The sequence below is a fragment of the Rhinolophus hipposideros genome (genome assembly GCF_964194185.1).
Source record: "Rhinolophus hipposideros genome assembly, chromosome: 10".
Lineage (NCBI taxonomy): Eukaryota > Metazoa > Chordata > Mammalia > Chiroptera > Rhinolophidae > Rhinolophus > Rhinolophus hipposideros.
Window position 1 is genome coordinate 59,971,747 of NC_138056.1, and position 7,954 is coordinate 59,979,700.

Genomic DNA, 7,954 nt, shown 5'->3' on the forward strand with positions numbered 1-7,954 from the left:
AATGATCTTCCTAAACCTTTCATTGGAGCGATGCCGTTGTAGCCTGGTCTTCTGACTAGAAATTCATGTCTGATTCACACAGCACATGTCCTTGCAGGGTGACTTTTCTAAACTTGCAGGACCTCGCAGCGTCCCTGGCTCCACCAGTTCTCCACCTGCCCACCACCTGCCCTCCTGGGTCCCTTGGCTCAAGCTCCCGCCCCTTGCCGGAATGCTCTCCAGCCTTGTGCTGGGGGAGGGGCTCCGGCGGTATCCCTACATGCGTGTTGATTCTAGAGCTGAAAGAAAGGAAAACGCGCCGTGCTTACCAGGTGCGCGCCCTGAGCCGGGCGCCCCCAGCCAGCCGCTCCTCGCGGGCTTCCTGCGCTCCCGTAGCGGCCTTGGCTGCAGCCGGAGCGCTAGTGGCGGCGAGGGAGGCAGCGGGAGCAGTAGGCAGAGCGGCTCCGGGCCCGCGGCGGTGGCGCTCGCTCTCCCGCGCCAGCGCTGGGAGCACGTGCCGCACTCTGGCAGCCGCAGCTGGAAGCGCGGCGCGGGGCTGGCTCCTACTCCTGCAGCGCGCGGCGGGGGGCGGGCGCCCCACCAGGGGACCGGCTCGGTGGGTGACAAGTGTCCCGAAGCTTCATAGTCTCGGGGTACTGAGGAGGATAGCCTCAGGCTCCCTCTGCAGCTCCTCAGCTTCCCTCCTGGAGCCGCCGAAAGCCGAGAGCTGTGTGGGGAGGCGTGGGTGGTATGTCACTCAGAGCAGCTGGGGGAGCAGGTAGATAATAAGCTTCTCTCTGACGATGGCACTTAAGTGATTGGGAAAAGGGGCGTCACTGCTGGAGGGGAGGGAGAACCAGGAAGTCAGGGAACCCCAAAACGATTCAGAGGTGAGAGTGGTTAGAAAGCACGGTCTCTTTAATGGTATCACTTATTAATAATGCCATTTTGCATGTCTGCCCTTCTTACAAATGATTCTTTCTACATCCATTAAAATTTCTTCCTTCATGGCAGTTAAATATCGTTTACTTCCTCCGATGACTTTGCTTCCCTTCCCCCATCATTCCTATAACTCACCAAGACTGTAAAAAAAAAAAAAAAATGTTCAGGTTATCTTTCAGTTCCCAAAGCACTTAATTTCTGTTTCTGCAAAAGAGATTGATGTAAATTAATTGCATGACTTAATTTAAAGAAAAGAAAGACATTGTAGTGATACGATAATTCCCATTATATTTCCTTAGCTGAATTTTGGGAGCCAAATATTGCAGCAATTGGATGAAATATTAAAAATGAAGACACTGAAGTCGAGGGGGTTGGTCCTGATACATAAACTACTAATGTACCTTTCCCACGAGACCCTTGAAAACAAGGCAAGTTCCGTGATAACTTCAGGATTCAACAAGAAAGAGGAACAAGATATGTATCTACCACCTTGTTGATTATTACAATGGCACATTTTTATGTGTACTCTGATGGTAGCATTCATTTTTGAAATTATTTGATTGCAACCCACAAAGCAAGCTTTAGTACTTCGTAGAGAGGCCAGAAAAGTTGTGGTTGATCTTCCTGAATAAGAAAGATGAGAAAGATGGTATAAATGAGAAAATACACACACACACACACACACACACACACACACACACAAAGGTGAGAGCGTTCTGAGGAAAATTAATAGGAACTAACGACCAGGTGATTCTGGAGATGTAATTAAGTCTGATATGTATAATGGTTTGCTAGCCCAATTTGCTGGAGCATTGGCATTGAGTCTGAGGTCATAGATTTGATCCTTGTCTGGGACACTTAGCTTTGAGTGAGCATAGGACACACCGAGTTGCTCATCCTTCTTCATCATTTGGAATGGGCTCAAAGTACACAACATGTGTGAGTTGAGCTCAATTATAAAGTGTTCTAATGGTGGATGCTCAGTCACTTAAACTCTTCAATTTCCTACAAGTATTTTGTTCCCTGCTGTCTCCTAGGGTTATGGAGAAGCTTGGATGAGATAAGACATGTCAAAGCCTGTCAGAAATGATAAAGCACTCCATAAAGGTAATTTATTGTTTACCAAGATACTTCCTGTGCTCTAAAAGCTAAAATGCAAAGGACATCCCCAATGTTGAACAGTAGTGATATTTTCAGATAAGAAAAACAAAATTATGTAATCTTAAATTGTTCAGTGACATTTTACAATATTGCTTTACCTCATAACTGTAAAGTGCTGAATTAGGTAAAATTAAAAGGAGTATAGAAATGATGTTTTAAGTTCCCAAAATAAGTACTAATTGTAAATTGCTCAATGGTATGACTTTTGCCTTAGGATGAGCTATCAATAAGCAAAATATTGTAATTCTTGTATAGAATAGTAAAAATGAATGAAAAAAGTCATTTATATTTATAATTGATTAGTTTAAAATTTGGAATTTTCATCAATTCCTCTTTCTCTCACACATGACTATTTGTCAGGACATCCTCTTGGCTGTACCTTCGAAATATCTCCAGAATCCTACCTCTTCTAACCACTTTCACAGATACCATGTTGAATCGAGCCACCATCATCTTCTTCCTGGTTACGCCAATAGCTTCCAACAAGTCTTTCAGCTTCTTTACTTTTTCTTTACAGGTTATATTCAATACAGCAGCCAGCATGTACTTTGAAAGAAGTTAACTTAAACCAAAACCCTGCAGTAACTTTCCATTTCACTCAGTCAAAGCCCAAGTCTTTCCTATTACGCGTCATGATCTGTCTCCACCCCATTACCTTTCTGACCTCATTTCTTAGTACTTTCCCCCTTTGCTCCTTCTACTCCAGCCACAAAGACTCTCTTGCTATTTCTTAAACATGCTTGACATGCTTCAATTTAATGGTCTTTGCATTAGCTATTTCTTCTGCTTGGAATGCTCTATTCCCACATAACCATTGGGCTAACTTCTCTCCTTAAACTCTTTGCTAAAATCTTACCTCCCTAATGAGGCCTTCCCAGACCACCCTACTGTAAACTACTACACCTCATGATCTCAGTACTCTTCTTGATCCCCTTTATACAACTCTATTTTGCCCCGTTATCTCTTAATACAGTCTAATATACTATATCATTTATTAATTTGTTATAATTATTATTTATTGTCTGTCTCTTCCCTTCCCTCTCATTACAATGTAAACTCAAGGAAAGGAATTTTTGTTTGTTTTACCGATATATTCTCAATAATCAGAAGAAAATTCTGGCACATAGAAACTACTCAATAAATATGTTTGAATGTTTAAATAAATACTTAGGAACAGAGAGGTATACACGTTCCATGTTGACCTTCATTTTCCTATTTGCAATCACTGACAGTAAATCATGTGAATATTTATAGATGGTTTGCAAGACTACAGAAAGACAACACTTCTTTCCAACCCGGAAACAACTTACCCACCTCTTACATTCAGTTTTTCCATTTGTGCTTCTTAAACTTAGCTAGCTCATATTCTAGAGTCCAGAAGGATTATTGCAATTCTAAATGTTTTGCAACTCTGTGGTTATCTGAACCCATCAAATAACAGATTATAAATGGCTTTTGAAATAATTTCTCTGAGGGAATATATTTTCATTCACTTAATAAATACTCATCAAACATCTCTCTCTCTCTCTCTCTCTCTCTCTCTCTCTCTCTCTCTCTCTCTCTCTCTCTCTCTCTCCTTCTCTCTCTCTCTGCCAGTTACAATACAAGGACTGCAACAGAATGGTGAATAAAATAAATACAGTATTGACTTTAGAAAACCTATAGTTATTAAGTATGCATGAGTGTATATATGTTTATTGATTCATTCATGCCATTTATTAGATATTTATCAAACTACTATGTATCAGGCATGGCTGCGTGTTGGGGATGCAATGGTGAATGGAATAAATTCAAGTAAGGGGCACACAAACAACAAACTAACATGTCTTGTAACTTGTGTGAGGTACAGTAAAGAATTGAACAAGTTATAAAGAACACCAAAGCATGAGAAGGATCCTGAGCATCTTGTTTGGTTAGGACAGTTAGAAAATCTCTCTGAGACAGTAATATTTGGTAAAGATGAAAAAGAGTCAACTTGCAAAGATATCGTCTGTGTGTTGTGTGGGTTGGGGGTAAGAAAAGATGATTAACCTGAGGGAGGGAAAAAAGGAAGGGGGGTTACAGGCATAGTGAATAACAGCTGGAACTTCAGAGACAGGCGAACACTTGCCATGTTTTGAAAACTGAAAAGATATTGGTGTTGATGAAGTAGAGCTTGGAAAACCTTCACTATATCTCAGTTTGCTCAACTGCAAAATGGAGCTTGTTTTTATTTAATAAATTTACCTGATTTTATTTAATAACTTTATCAGCCTACTTTCTAAATGTGAATGAGGCAATTATATATGAAAGTCACTGGAAATAGAAAATGAAAACAATGAAGAAAGAGGAGGTGACAAACACAGAAGTTACTGTGACTAATATAGTATCTATGGTCTACCAGAACACATTTAGTTATGAGTTCACTAGCAAACACACAAAAAAGGGAAAATGTTTTACCTAATTATCATTATCTAATATTAGAAAATGAGTCAGTTCTTAGAAAAAATGTTGTTGCTGCTATTACTAATTGCTAATATTATTACACAGACCCTTATATAAATGGCTCTTAAAAGCTCAATGTCTTCAAAAAGACTTTTACAGCAAATATAGAAACCTTGTTTCATATTACATGGTATTGTATAAAACTTCAATCCAAATTCCAGGCAAAACATGGAAATTTAACTCAAAGAAGTTATTATTTATGGGTCTGGTGTCACTTATATTTCTATCCTCTAGTCAAGACAGACTTAGAATGTGGCCCTGGAAATTTTTCAATTTGTCATGATACTGGGTAAAAAACTCAGTAACAAAAGAGCTTTATTGTCTCACTACTTGGGAAACTACAACTACTTCCATCAGTGTTTTCCAGGACAAAGCCCTGTCCAACCAGCGCTCTTGGCACACATGTGGCAAATAGAGATACTCATCTTCTCACTGTGATTCTTGGTCATGCTTAACCCTGTCATCACAATATGCAAAGAACTCCCCTGAGAGCCCAGAGTGAATTCCCAGATTCAATTAGACTTTGAGCCCTGCCTGCTGGGTTACAAGCCTAACAGCTCGACATTTGAAAACTGGCCCTTGCTCTTCTTTGACTAGAGAACTTGGACAAGCTAGTGATCCTCAAAACCTTATTTCCTTATGTGGAAAGGGAAAAGTATAGTTTTAAAAAGACCTAATTTCCACGGTTATACATAAAGTTATTTTGCAAACTAAAAAAGTATTATAGAGATCACCGGGAAATCAAGGTTTGTTTGGTTTTTTCCCTCATATTCTCTCACAATCTGGCCCTATTATTCCAATACTATGTGTTGTGTAGGCAAGAATTTTGATAATGATGTGGGATAATAGGGTCATAAATAACAAAAGAAAATTCCTCTCTGAATTCTGCTTTCATATTGACTAGAAACATCTGTGGGGACAAAGTTAGGAGTGAGGTTTCCAGGCTCTCGGACTCACGTGGAAAAGTTCTGGCTCAAGTAGCAAATGGTCATCAACTGTGATTGAATGGCCATCAGCTGTGGCTAGTTGACTGTCAGCTGTAACCAGTGAGCCATTGGCCACTAATATAACTGCTGTGGCTACACTAGCAGAAAAATGGGGGTTAGCAAGAAGATGGTGGGTGAGCTAGCAAGAGTGGATTGCAGAGAGGCAGATGCTGCCAGTGAGACTATAGTGGTATGACTTCCTCATCTATGACTCCCCCATCTATGGCTCCGTGGGTGTTCCTGTTTGACCTCACCATATCCTGCGTTCTTATGTGGGGAGCGGGACCAGAGACCCTGCAGGCCGCGCCGCATGACAACATCGTATTCTCCTTCTCTAAAACACAAATAATAGTATGTATTTAGTGGGGTTGCTGCTAAGATAAGCAATTATGAGTGTGAAACAATTGTACAGTCCTTGAAATGTGGTAAGCACATTGTATTTGAAGATAATAATGATGGCAATGAGGATTAGTTTATTTTAATTTCCAGTTATTTACATTCTGTACATTGGATATAAATAATAATGTATGGAGACTCTAGAAATATAGCTGGGGACTTGAGGTCCACTCTTTTGGACATTTGGAAATTTGAAAACCACCTTCTAGTCTGGTAAAGTTCATCTCTTTGTAAATTGCAGGGCATGATCTTGTTGTAATGCTTAGTCAATTCTTTTGGCAAAAGCAGTGATTTCTTTTTCATCTATAATCAAAAATAGATTAAATATAATGGCAGCAGCATTCTGTTTTGCATTTCAATGACTGAGTAAGGTTATACAGAGAATTATAGCCTTCACAACAGAGCCTTGGAATCATTGCTTAATAGCATCCCTAGAAACTTTGCACTGAATGCAATTATGCTCTCAATGGTATAGATAAAGCAACTATTCGTAATATATTTAATTATAAGGAGTCTTAGCTCAACCACCTGAAATCTAACATTGCATCTGTTATAATATTCACTGCAGTGATTTAGGATATTTCTGTTGTTTTCCTTGTTTCATTTTCTTAGTAGTTGATTGAGCTAAAGTCAATAATTTAAAGTTACCATGATGTTTTGATTATTTTAGCCCTGTAGTACAAGCTAAGGTCAGGGAGTGCGATACCTCCAGCAATGTTCTTTTTTCTTAGGATTGCTTTGGCTATTCGAGGTCTTTTGTGGTTCCAAACAAATCTGATGGTTTTTTGTTCTATTTTTTTTTAAATGCCATTGGGATTTTGATGGGGATTGCATTAAATCTGTATATTGTTTTGGGTAATATGGCCATTTTAACTATGTTGATTCTTCCAATCCATGAGCATGGAATATTTTTCTACTTCCTTGTCTTCTTCAATTTCAGTGTTGGAGAGGCTGTGGAGAAAAAGGAACCCTCATACACTGTTGGTGGGAATGCAGATTGGTGCAGCCGCTATGGAAGGCAGTGTGGAGGTCCCTCAAAAAATTAAAAATAGAATTACTGTATGACCCAGCAATCCCTCTCCTGGGTATCTACCCAAAAAATCTGAAAACATTTATCCATAAAGACATGTGCTCCAATGTTCATTGCAGCGTTATTTACGGTGGCCAAGATATGGAAACAACCAAAATGTCCTTCGATAGATGAATGGATAAAGAAGTTGTGGTATATATACACAATGGAATACTATTCGGCATTAAGGAAAGATGATATAGGAGCATTTGTGACAACATGTATGGATCTTGAGAATATAACGCTAAGCAAAATAAGTCAGACAGAAAAAGCAGAGAACCATATGATTTCACTGATATGTGGTATATAAACCAAAAACAACAAAAGAACAAGACAAACAAATGAGAAACAAGACCTCATAGACACAGACAATAGTTTAGTGGTTACCAGAGGGTAAGGGGGGTGGTGGGGGAATATGAGGGTAAGGGGGATCAAATACATGGTGATGGAAGGAGAACTGACTCTGGGTGGTGAACACACAATGGGATTTATAGATAATGTAATACAGAATTGTACACCTGAAATCTATGTAACTTTACTAACAATTGTCACCCCAATAAACTTTAATTTAAAAAAAGAGAAAAATAGGAAACCATAAAATAATTTAAAGTTACGTAGTAACCAGTGCAAAGAGAGAATCTTGAAAAATTATGAACTGATACTTTTTTATGTTATTAAATATTTGGTTTTTACATCTCTTCAAGCTTTAGCAGGGATGCTGAGCTGTGCTACATACATGGATCTATCAACTACTGTGTGCTCACATTTCTATAACGCTTGTAAGACAGAATTCAAACTCTGAAGCATGACACCTGGGCCTTCCTCCTCCTTGTTTGGCCTTGTCATGAGGGGTTTCTGGTCCTGCTCCCCGCACAAGAACACAGGATATGATAAGGCCAAGAAGGAACACAGATAAGGGGGTTCATACCACTATAGT

General features: G+C 39.5%; 1 protein-coding gene across 6 annotated transcripts in view; it reads right to left on the reverse strand.

Annotated features, from left to right (window-relative positions):
- Positions 1 to 687, reverse strand: part of GRM5 (glutamate metabotropic receptor 5) — a 444,875-nt gene extending 444,188 nt beyond the window's left edge. For all 6 annotated transcript variants that reach the window (XR_013994346.1, XM_081064769.1, XM_081064761.1 and 3 more), the window contains exon 1: positions 309 to 687. The gene's annotated coding sequence lies outside the window, so the exon portion shown is untranslated. The remainder of the gene's footprint in view (positions 1 to 308) is intronic.
- Positions 688 to 7,954: the final 7,267 nt, after the last annotated feature.